This window comes from Mytilus edulis, chromosome 1 (genome assembly GCF_963676685.1).
Source record: "Mytilus edulis chromosome 1, xbMytEdul2.2, whole genome shotgun sequence".
Taxonomy (NCBI): Eukaryota; Metazoa; Mollusca; class Bivalvia; order Mytilida; family Mytilidae; genus Mytilus; species Mytilus edulis.
In genome coordinates this window covers 106783138-106793844 of record NC_092344.1, presented here as the reverse complement: position 1 = coordinate 106793844, position 10707 = coordinate 106783138, and positions in this window count along the sequence as shown.

Here is a 10707-nt window from a genome sequence, read left to right as displayed (position 1 = left end):
TTATTGGGGTTCTTGTCTCAACTGTTTATGGAATTTGTGTATGAATCTCTATAAAATTGTACCACAAATTTATATAATTATAATATCAAAAAGAAGGTTGAGATTGATTTTGGAGGTTAAAATATTGTCCTAGCCATTTAGGAATTAAGGGCCAAAAATCAAGAATTTTTCTTGTTTTCAGAGCAATAACTTGAATGTAAGTCTATGATCAGTATAGGTCTCTATGTAATTTTTGCCCAAACAGATCAGAAAAGAGTGGCCAAACACAATACTTTTATAAAACTTCGACTTTATATAAATTGCTTATTTCTTAACAAATTCTGAAGGGATTTAATTGAAAGACTTGAATCTTGTGGTTCTTCAATTTGCTGAATCTTGCTGTATTTATATTCTGGATTTAGGTCTGTTTATTTAGGTATTGTCCAAATTAATCTTTGTTTGATTTCTTTTTAAAAAAAAAGAATTATTGGGGATCTTTGATTTTGAAGTTGTTCCAAAATGGATGTGAGCTTGGTATCAACAAGAAGGAAATATTTCGGGTTCATTTAAATGCAGAATCTAACTTGGTATTTAGATTTTGGGTCCTGTTATCATATTGGTCCACATTGAGGTCAGCTGGTCTGAAGGGTTTAAATTAAACTTTGATTTCATCAAAAACTGAATTCTAGTGTTCTTTGTTATGCTGAATCTAACCATGTACGGTATTTACATTTTGGACCTTGCACCATTTGATAGGGGTGTCCAATTTTAAAAGTTCCTCCACCACATTCTGTGTCAGAAATAAGGCAACAGTTGTATACTGCTGTTCAAAAATCTTAAACTGAATCGAGTAAAAACAAATCAACTTCCAGGGAAAAACACTGAACTGCATAGAAACACTATTTGATAACAACTGCCATATTCCTGACTAAAGGAGAAAATACCCTGAAAATGACTACACTACATGACCGGTATACAGCAAAACACACCTCCACCTGATGAATAATATAAAAATGTAATGGTTGGTGCATGGGACTACTAACACAAAGGTTTCTACTTCGATTCCCGGTGTGGGATTAGAATTTTAGGCTCTCCCATTTGCGAGTATGGTCTCAAGGAAACGATGATGGTCTATCTGAAGGGGACGATAAATGGCTGACCCTTGTTAAGAGAGAGCCATATCTCTTGCACGTAAAAAAAACCTTGTAGATTTCGAAAAAAGAGCAGGCTAATGCTGCTACAAGGCAGCATATGCACCTGCAAAGTGTAAAGGGATTAATTAATATAAGTTGAAAAACTTGTTTCCCAATCCACTATAAATAAATATGTTTAAATTAATAATGTAATAGTACATGGCAGAATAATAATGGACAACTCCCATGAATTCAAGATACCACAAATAGTGGTGTCACTGGTTATCTTGGAATCCAATCTATTATTTTCACAACACAACTTGCAAGTCCAAATAATTTCTACAATACTGACTATTAAGATATGTGAAATGTACTAAAAATAAAGAATTTAAACCACAATTTGATGGGACCTAACAATATTGAAACATAAATAAAAAAAACATGAAAGCTGGATGTATAAATATGGATGAAACTTAAAGCATACAACTTCACACATTATGAAGTCACATTCAGTACTTAGCAGACACAATACCTAAGCCGAAGACGTAAAAATGTTGATAGTTGTTATATATTATATATCTTGTTTATGCTGTCTGACATATATTTAATCTTAATCCTAAATCAGAGTTGTATTGGATTCTTATTTAGTTTGGAAGTACAATAGAAAAAATGCTAAATATTTAATTTCCACTCTTAAGCTTGCCTAAATCAAATGATTCTAATCTAAAACACGTGTCACTTTTATTGTTCTAGAGTTGTGCCTCTTTACAGATGGAAAAATTGTTGCTTTCGTTCCCGTTCTCAAACTTTAGTTTGCCTCAACCAAATGAAACGTGTACACCTGTTTATTACCGTTCAAACTCCGATCAAAGATGCATTTAGGTATTGCCACTTGTATAGTTGTGTCCCCTTAAATGCAAGAGGGTCCTCATCGGTGTCCCATTAATACTCTCCATTCTTCAGTGTTGGTCATTATTGGTCATGTGAAGCTCAAGACGGCCTGCATGATGCTTCGGGTGTCAAGCATAGAGTTTAGTGTTTCGTGTCTGCCAAACAACAACCAAAGCTAAAACAGGATTTACTTTAAAGTCGAAACATATCTGAAAAATAACTGAAGGGGTAAAAAGTAAAATCACAAAAAATACTGAACTCCGAAGAAAATTCAAAACGGAAAGTCCCCAATCAAATGGCAAAATCAAATAGTCTTTTATTGGTTATTCTACTTTAATGATTTAATGATATTTAATTTCTTTCTCTTGAACATTGTTTTTCTCATAATTTCCACATAAAACGGACAATTAGGGATAAGAATAGTGTGTCAAGTCTTATGGAATTGCGCATGAAAATCTGCTTCAGTGTGTACTTAAAAAGCTTGGTTTGTATAAGAACATGGCTCGTCCCGATATGCGTGTAATATTTGCCACTGCACATTTATCACATGATAAGTCTGGTTCATGTAAACCCGACTTCAATTGTTCTGTTCTATTCTATTTACACCAATCTATCCATCATATTATCATGCCTAACAGCGAACATGGTATTTTAAAGTCGAGATAAATATTTCGCTACTAACATTGACATACCTGTCCGAGTCCCTGCACAACCTGGTGGTTATAGTAGTCTGTTTTAAAGCATTCCGACTTTAATGGCAATTTTGAGCTTGTTACGAAGGGAAAATCTAGTTATTGATTCGATACAGTAGGCGGGAGGCCCCTTTTCCCCTTATGAAATTTTTGAATCCGCCGCCACTGACTGCGAACAGTTTTTGTACAATAACTTGTGTACTGTTCAAAGTTTAATATGTTGATACTAAAGTAATGAAGGTTAGTTCTAAAGTGAATATTTTTCATGTTACCGTTCGGGAGTTATTGCCCTTGATAAATATATTATAAAAAGGCACTTTATTTAATTTTAGTTCAGTAACTATTGATCCCTTCTTCAAATCGTTTTCAAATAATAATATGTTGTTAGTAATGTAGAAATTAGCCCACGTTAAATACCGTAAAGGAGTTGTAGTCCTTCATTTATAGCAAAACCGTACCCTTGCAATTATGAACCTCTCAGTGACCAATGCTGTTGATAATTCTTGGAGTTATCGTATTTGTTAACATTAAAATGGAACTATATTTCGTTTCTGGGAAAATATATTGGTATCAAGTCGTCGTCGTCGTCAGCGTTGTCCGAAGACATTTGGTGTCCGGACAATAACTTTAGTATAAGTAATTAGAAATATATGATATTAAACAACAAATTTATAACCACAAATAGAAGGTTGGGATTGATTCTGGGGGTTATGGTCCCAACATATTGGGAATAAGGGCCAAAATAAGCATATTTCTAGTTTCCAGACAATAACTTGTGGAACGGTGTTTGGATCTCTATGAAATTATCCCATAAAGGAATGGTTAAGGATTCGCTTCGGGAGGTTATGGCTCAAACCGTTGAGGAATTAGAGAAAAACTAGGGTTTCCTGGTTAATGAAACTTTTGAAACTTGAAACTTTTTATTTCACTAAAGGCCTCACATGAGGCATAATAGTACAATAAATTTAACAAACAATAGTAATGCATGAACTAACATATATATATATATATATGAAGTAGGTGTATGCAGATGAAAGAGTTATATCCATATATTATCATTTAAATACAGACAACAATTTTGCAAAATTTTGCCAACCCAACAAGTACATACTTATCTTGACTATTTTTATGGATACTTATTTAAGTGCAATGTTATGTTTAAATTACCTCCCTTACACTGCTTTTAAATTATGTAATATGAAACGAGAAGACCATATCTTGAGGGAAAGATTTTTTTTTTGGAAAAGAGGGGGGGGGGGGGGGACAAATTTTATCTTCTCAAGATTTCAGGAATTAAAAAGAAAATTACTTCAAATATCATTTTTATTTTGTCCAAAAAATCGCAGCAAAAGCAAAAAAAAAAATGAATATAAATTCAAATAATATAACCAATTCTAAGTTATTTGACTACAGTTATTCTGCGATAAATATTTAATTACAATTCAAATTCAGACCTGTATCAAGCGCGAATATTGTGTCCATGTTTGCCCCAACTATTCAGGGTTGGACCTATTCGGTCTTATCCAGCTGCGATCGGTGAAGCAATTCATTTTTTACTGGTGACGAAATTGTGGTCTAGTTTCGCCGTTTGTGAGTTCTGGTCCTTAATATATAGACTGGAAAATCGGCTTAACATATAGAATGTGAAAGGTGATAAAAGCCTGAGGTACTAACCATGTGTTTGTTATTACAGTAATGGCTGAAAAAATAAAGAAGATGGGATATAATTGCCAATGAGACAAATCTTCACCAGAGATTACATTAGAATAACTTATTGCTTTCGTGGGAAAATTTGGTTGATTATATAGGGAATCACTAAAGCATGACTGGAGAGGGCCCCCCTTAGGTCAGTCAGTGCCCCCCCCCCCCCCGGCAAACCCTTTATGAAAAGTTCTGGATCTGCCACTGTTATAGACGACTAGCTTCACACTAGTCTTTGAGTCCGTCCTTGTCGTAAACATTTAAAACAAATCATCTTTGAAAACAATGCGCGAAATCTTACGAAAATGTTCCTGAATATTACTTATGGAATGCATTTTTTTTTAAATTGTATTAGATTATTTGACCCACTGACAATATTTTAACTGTAACTCAAAATTAAAACATTGACTTATATGCTACTCTTGCATTATAACTATAAGACTAAAGCAGTCAGAGCAAAACTGACATAGGCTAAACATTATCAGTACTGAAAGACGTATTTCCAGCAAATTCCGACAACTCATTTTGATTCTTGTCTCTGAATGTTAATTTATATAAAATTTCAGTGTTTGTCTATACTCCAAGGAGTTATTGCCTTTGAATAAAGATTTTTACACTTTTTCAGGGAGAATCTCATGGAAGTAACTATGTTAAGCAAAATTATTTCTACAAATTATTCATCATCCACGAAATCGTCAAACTTTGAAAGTCGTCTTTTACTCATATTTCGCATTGTATCAGAAACTAATAGACGGAAAGAATCGTGAAAGTGAGACATGATCTTCAAACCAGTTTACATAGGAAAAAATCTTAAATTGAATATATAAAGGAGTTATTACCTTTAAAAAGAGTGGTTTTTTTTTGGCGTCAAAACATAATCTACAAATAAGTCGCTGCGGAAAGTGTAAATTGATTCTTTATAGGATTTATTGTAATTGAACATGTGAGCGAAGGGTTTTTGCATTCTTTTTGCAGGAACCATATATATATAATAGATAGAGAAATTGTAATTTGAAAAGATTTTAAAAACAACTCCTCACATGAGTTATTTTTTGCCACGAGTGATAATCTTTTCCATTTGTTGCTTTATGTTTACCAAAAGGTATATCGTCACTGTACCAAAATTGCACTTAATACCCAATAAGCCCTGTGTAGCATACAAATGCCAATTTTCAATGTTGAGTTTTCTAATTTAGTATAAATTTTGATAGGAACTACTAGTACTTACATTAGACAACAATATTTTCTCTAAAGTATATTGCTGTCTGTTCATATCAGTATGTCAACCATTTCGAGGTCCTACCCACTAGTTCGTGGTCCAGCTATACGCAATGTAGCTGTCCATCAGATTGTATTTTTCTGATCTTTATTCCGAAAGGCGAAACAATTTCTCTGTGTCAACAGTTTATTATTCTTATAAATTTTCTAGCTTGAAAAGAACTTAAAAAAAAATGCTCTTCTTTTCTCTTCTTTTTGTGGGGAGGGGCGCTAGCCGGGGATTCGGGGCCTTACTCAAGATCATTAAAAGGACGGTCAGATTCCATACCGGAGTTTTTCAGTATAAACTGCGGTCGAATATTCTTTTTCACCGTTTAGTTTATTATTGGTTTGTGTGTCCTTGTTTTTTACTTTTTTGTAACTCCTTTCAAATTGGTGTTATTTGGAGAATTTGTGTTAATAATGGTAGAAACTGATATTAAAAATAAGACTACATGACGTAAATGTAAGGAGCTAAAGGTCATCGAAGTGGGTTGTTTTCACACTTTTTTATACACGGATCTAACAAACCATTCACAAAAGGTTATCGGTCATTGCACTTAGACAGCAACATGTGTACATATATGATTGGAGGTTCTTCCAAGCACATTTCGTACTAGTTAGTTAAATCAGGTTTTAAAGACTTAGCGACAGTTTTGGTTGATTCTAGCGAATTTCAATAAATTTAAAATAAGAAGAAACACAACTAAGAAGTGAATATATGATTTGTCTTCAATAGAAATATTCTTCAATGCAAAAAATGTCCATGCTAAATCTAAACTGCCTTCACCAACAATGAAAAGATTATTAAAGTTAAGTTTTAGATGTACGTAATAGTGGCGGATCCATAAACTTTTCATATGAGGGGGCTCATTGACTGTCTAAGAGGGGCCCGCTCCAGTCATGCTTCAGTAATTCCCTATATACAATCAAACAAATTTCCCCACAAAAGATTGGGGGCCAGACCTCCTGAAAAACCCTCTAAATCCGCCTCTGTGTAAAACTGTTAATAATCTTGAATATTACTAACTTTACCTTTAAAATTCGATTCCAAGATATTTTAACAATTTTCAGATTATGAACCTGTGCAATAAACTGGTCCTGTTCCTTTATTCCAAAAGCAAAAACTCTTTCGTTCAACCTACAAATATTATGGAGAAGGAAAATAGTTATAGTGGATATTGGGTTATCTCCCATTGTATATTTTATCCTCCAAAAGAATATTTCAGGTAGACGTCTCACCTTCTTGTAAATATATTAATTTATATATAAATACGGCATTTCCAAAGGCAGTTCAATTTTACTGCAATAATTCAGAAATAAATAAAGTTACTGTAAACTACAGATAAAGTATTGGATACCAGACAATTGGCGGATCCAAGGGGTGGGTTCCGGGGGGTTGAACCCCCCTTTTTTTGGACGATCAATGCATTTGAATGTGGACATATGATTTGGAACACACACACCCCTCCCTTTGTCCTGGGTTGGTAACCCCCTCCCCTTTTTTTAAAATTGCTGGATCCGCCCCTGCAGACTCAAACATTTGTTGCCAATATATATATGAGTGTTTTACTGAAATTTTTAACTATATCAATAGTTTTCAATCTTTTGACTTTTTTCAGTTTTCATGCCTATATACACAATTTAAAGATAAGGAGAAGTTCAAAGATAATAAATGCAAATTACAAATATACATATTTTTAGTGGTATATGATTTTGAATGGTATATTAAAAAGATGTTGATTATATTATCTGGTTCTGTCTTGGCCTTTTATAGCATTTTTTTAGTGTTTAACAGTGTTGTCTTCTTATATGTCTCCAAATTTATGTCTAATCTTATGTCAGATTTGTATGTTTTGTGATGCAAGCTCTTTTATTGGTTATTCCTTGGGTGCTGTAGATTTAACGTACGCCATCATAGACTAAAACACAGTGGATTTAATAATAATAAATATCAGTACCTTTTCGTGACTTTCCTCCTTTGTAGTGTAACAGTTCTTCTTTTTCCATTGATATTAAACTTGGCTCTGGCTTTCTTAGAGGAGTTGTTAAAACTTCTTACCAGTTTAATCGTTAATTTGAAAAAACAAATTATACCTGTATCGGATTTTTAATTTGACCACAACAGAAAGAGTGAAACGCTGACAACTAACGGTCATTAGCCCTTTTCTTGAAAGAATTTCCTAAGTCATCGATTTATAGTATAACAGTCTTTTACCAAAAGGAATTCAGAAAAAGCTAGAGTGTACACGCTAAAATGACTTGCCTGCTTTACATCATGATTGAACATATGTTTAGTCTGTAATATGAAGGTTATACTATAAACTTAACATTATCAAGGTCAGTTAAACCCTACCAGACCGGTCATGTACACCTAACAATCATACCATACACAAATATAGTCACCCTATTGTTTATAGCGTCTAAAAAATCAACCCCAGTACGAAAACATTAGGTCCAAGTTTAGGAATCGTGAACACCATGAAATGATTACATATAAAAAAGAAGATGTGGTATGATTGCCAACGAGACACCTCTCCACAAGAGACCAAAATGACACAGAAATTAACAGCTATAGGTCACCGCACGATCTTCAACAATAAACAAAGCCCATGCCGCATAGTCAGCTGTTTGTCTGTTGATTATAGTATCTGATAAAACACACATAATTGTAGAAAAAATATCATAGACCAAATAATCAGGAAAATTAGGTTAAGGTCAGATGAACTCTGCCAGACTGGCATTTTTCTTTTTATACCAAAATATCCAGCACTTTTTGTAGTAACCACTTTCTGTGTTCAGTGGATACTGAAACTACTATATGTGTTATAATAGTCTCAGTTGGATATAATTTATATTCCTATTAGAGTGGAAGATAATCATTCATATGTGATGTCAAAGAGTTTGGAGTTTTATACGGAAAGCATGCAGTATGTGCATGTACGCACACATGTTTTACAGTTATTGGTGCAATTTGGTATTGTGTTTTGCAAATTCTTTGAATCAGCTTTAAATATCTGTAGTTAATTTTTACTCCCCTTGGAATTTATTTTCCCTATTGAATCGATTCCTAGTGGACTGTAAATCCAAAAATTTCACATGAATTTGGCGATTCTCATCAGAACACAATTCTACACATCCAAAAACTGCGTATTCTTGTATTCCAGGACATGTCAAGTTTTATCACTTAAATAATGACGGCTCTATCAATTAATAAGGGTGAAACCTCTATTTGGACTTCATAACCTTTAGTATACATTTTAACAGACTTTATACGTTTCTTTAAGTTATTTTCAATCTTTTAAAATACAATTTCATCTCTCATGAACTATTTTATCCCTATTGAATATGTGTTCTTAGTCATTTAAGTGAAAGGACAATACAATAATTCCGTGGTATTTTTGTCATTGTTCGTTTATCTTTCTATAGCTCCTCGGTCTCATGTTTCTGATAATAATGCATTTCCTCATTCACTACATGCTAACAAAACACGTTATTTCTCACGAGTACCGTTACAGGCTTATTTCGCTTGCAGGTCAAACACAATGTCCGCCCAGGTCTCCATTATAATGCTGCAGATTGAACTGACAGAAAACAAGACGAGAATGGATAATTGTTGTCCATTCATGTAAACAGAAATAATAATCAGATAGTTATAAATACCGTATAACAAGGTCATAAAGTTGACGATGTACAGATCTGTAACATATTCATTGGCAACATGCTTCTCATAATTAATTATTTCTAAAATAAAGATTTGAGAAAGAAAGGCTAAAATTAAAATTGAAGACATTTCTACATATAAAGAAATGTGCACCAGTGTTCTAGCTAGTTGTCTGTTTTATGTTATCTATTCGATTTGTCTGTATAGAAAAATAGAATTGTATTTCTGAATGTTTAATTTTGTTCTACATCAAATTTTCTAAAAGATCATAGAAATCCATTTAGCAAACGTGTGGCTAATGGGGGCGCATTGCATTTGAGAATTGTGTTTTATCAAGGTTTTTACCATTACTTGTATGGTTTTATGCATGTCAACGCAAATGAAAGGTTTAATTTTGGCGCAAATGAAATATGGTTTGTGGCGCAAATGAAATATTATTTGTGGCGCAAATGAAATATTGTTTGTGGCGAAAATGAAAGATTTTTTTGCCGCAAATGAAATGCCAATTGGCGCAAAAGCAAAGCACCTGCTAATGGGACATGAAGAATTGGAAGAGTTAATCAACTCTTCTCCATTTGAATATCTATTTGTGAAATAACAATAGGTACTAAAAAATGCTCAAAGCTCAAAGTTCTGAATCTGCTTGAAATGATATAATGGTGTCTAACACTCTAATATCAGTGGCAGTACTTCGGAGTGGATTTGATACAGCAACGTAATAAACTACAAGAAGACATGATTAATCTGTCTTTACAACACTAAAGAACTCACAGACTCTAGTATAACATTCATGAAAGGGCTTTCACAGAGCACCTTTGCGGATAACACTGAATATCATTCCTATGACATATATAATGCCAGTCAATCTAAGTAAAATATAGATATATTCTGGTTTATTTATCCTCATATGACGAGCACACATGTTCCGATATATTTGATTTTTAAACAGATTGAATTCCAGTGTAATTATTTTGGAAGGCATTTATTTGTATCTGTATGTATGCGTATCTTATGCATGTGTATCATTATGAATGTGTATCTTTTAAAAATGAGATGCTGATGACGGATCTTTGTTTGTCTTTCATTCCACCTCCAGATGTGTTTTTGTATTTTTGGTCTACTGTCTATAGTTATTGTGTGCCATCATCACCATCATTCATATACGGTTACAACAACCCTCAGCAACAACCCTCCATACATATTACAGTCTTTAGATTCCAGTTTGCTTATCTTTGAAAGTAGGAACTAATATACCAACACGATGATTTAGTATTATTCTTAAAGAGTTCTTGAATAATTATTTGGATTACAACATTTTTAATGTAGTAAATAGGGTTACCGTAAGTCAAAAGGTCACAATTTATAAACGCTTGGAGGCAACAACAACAAA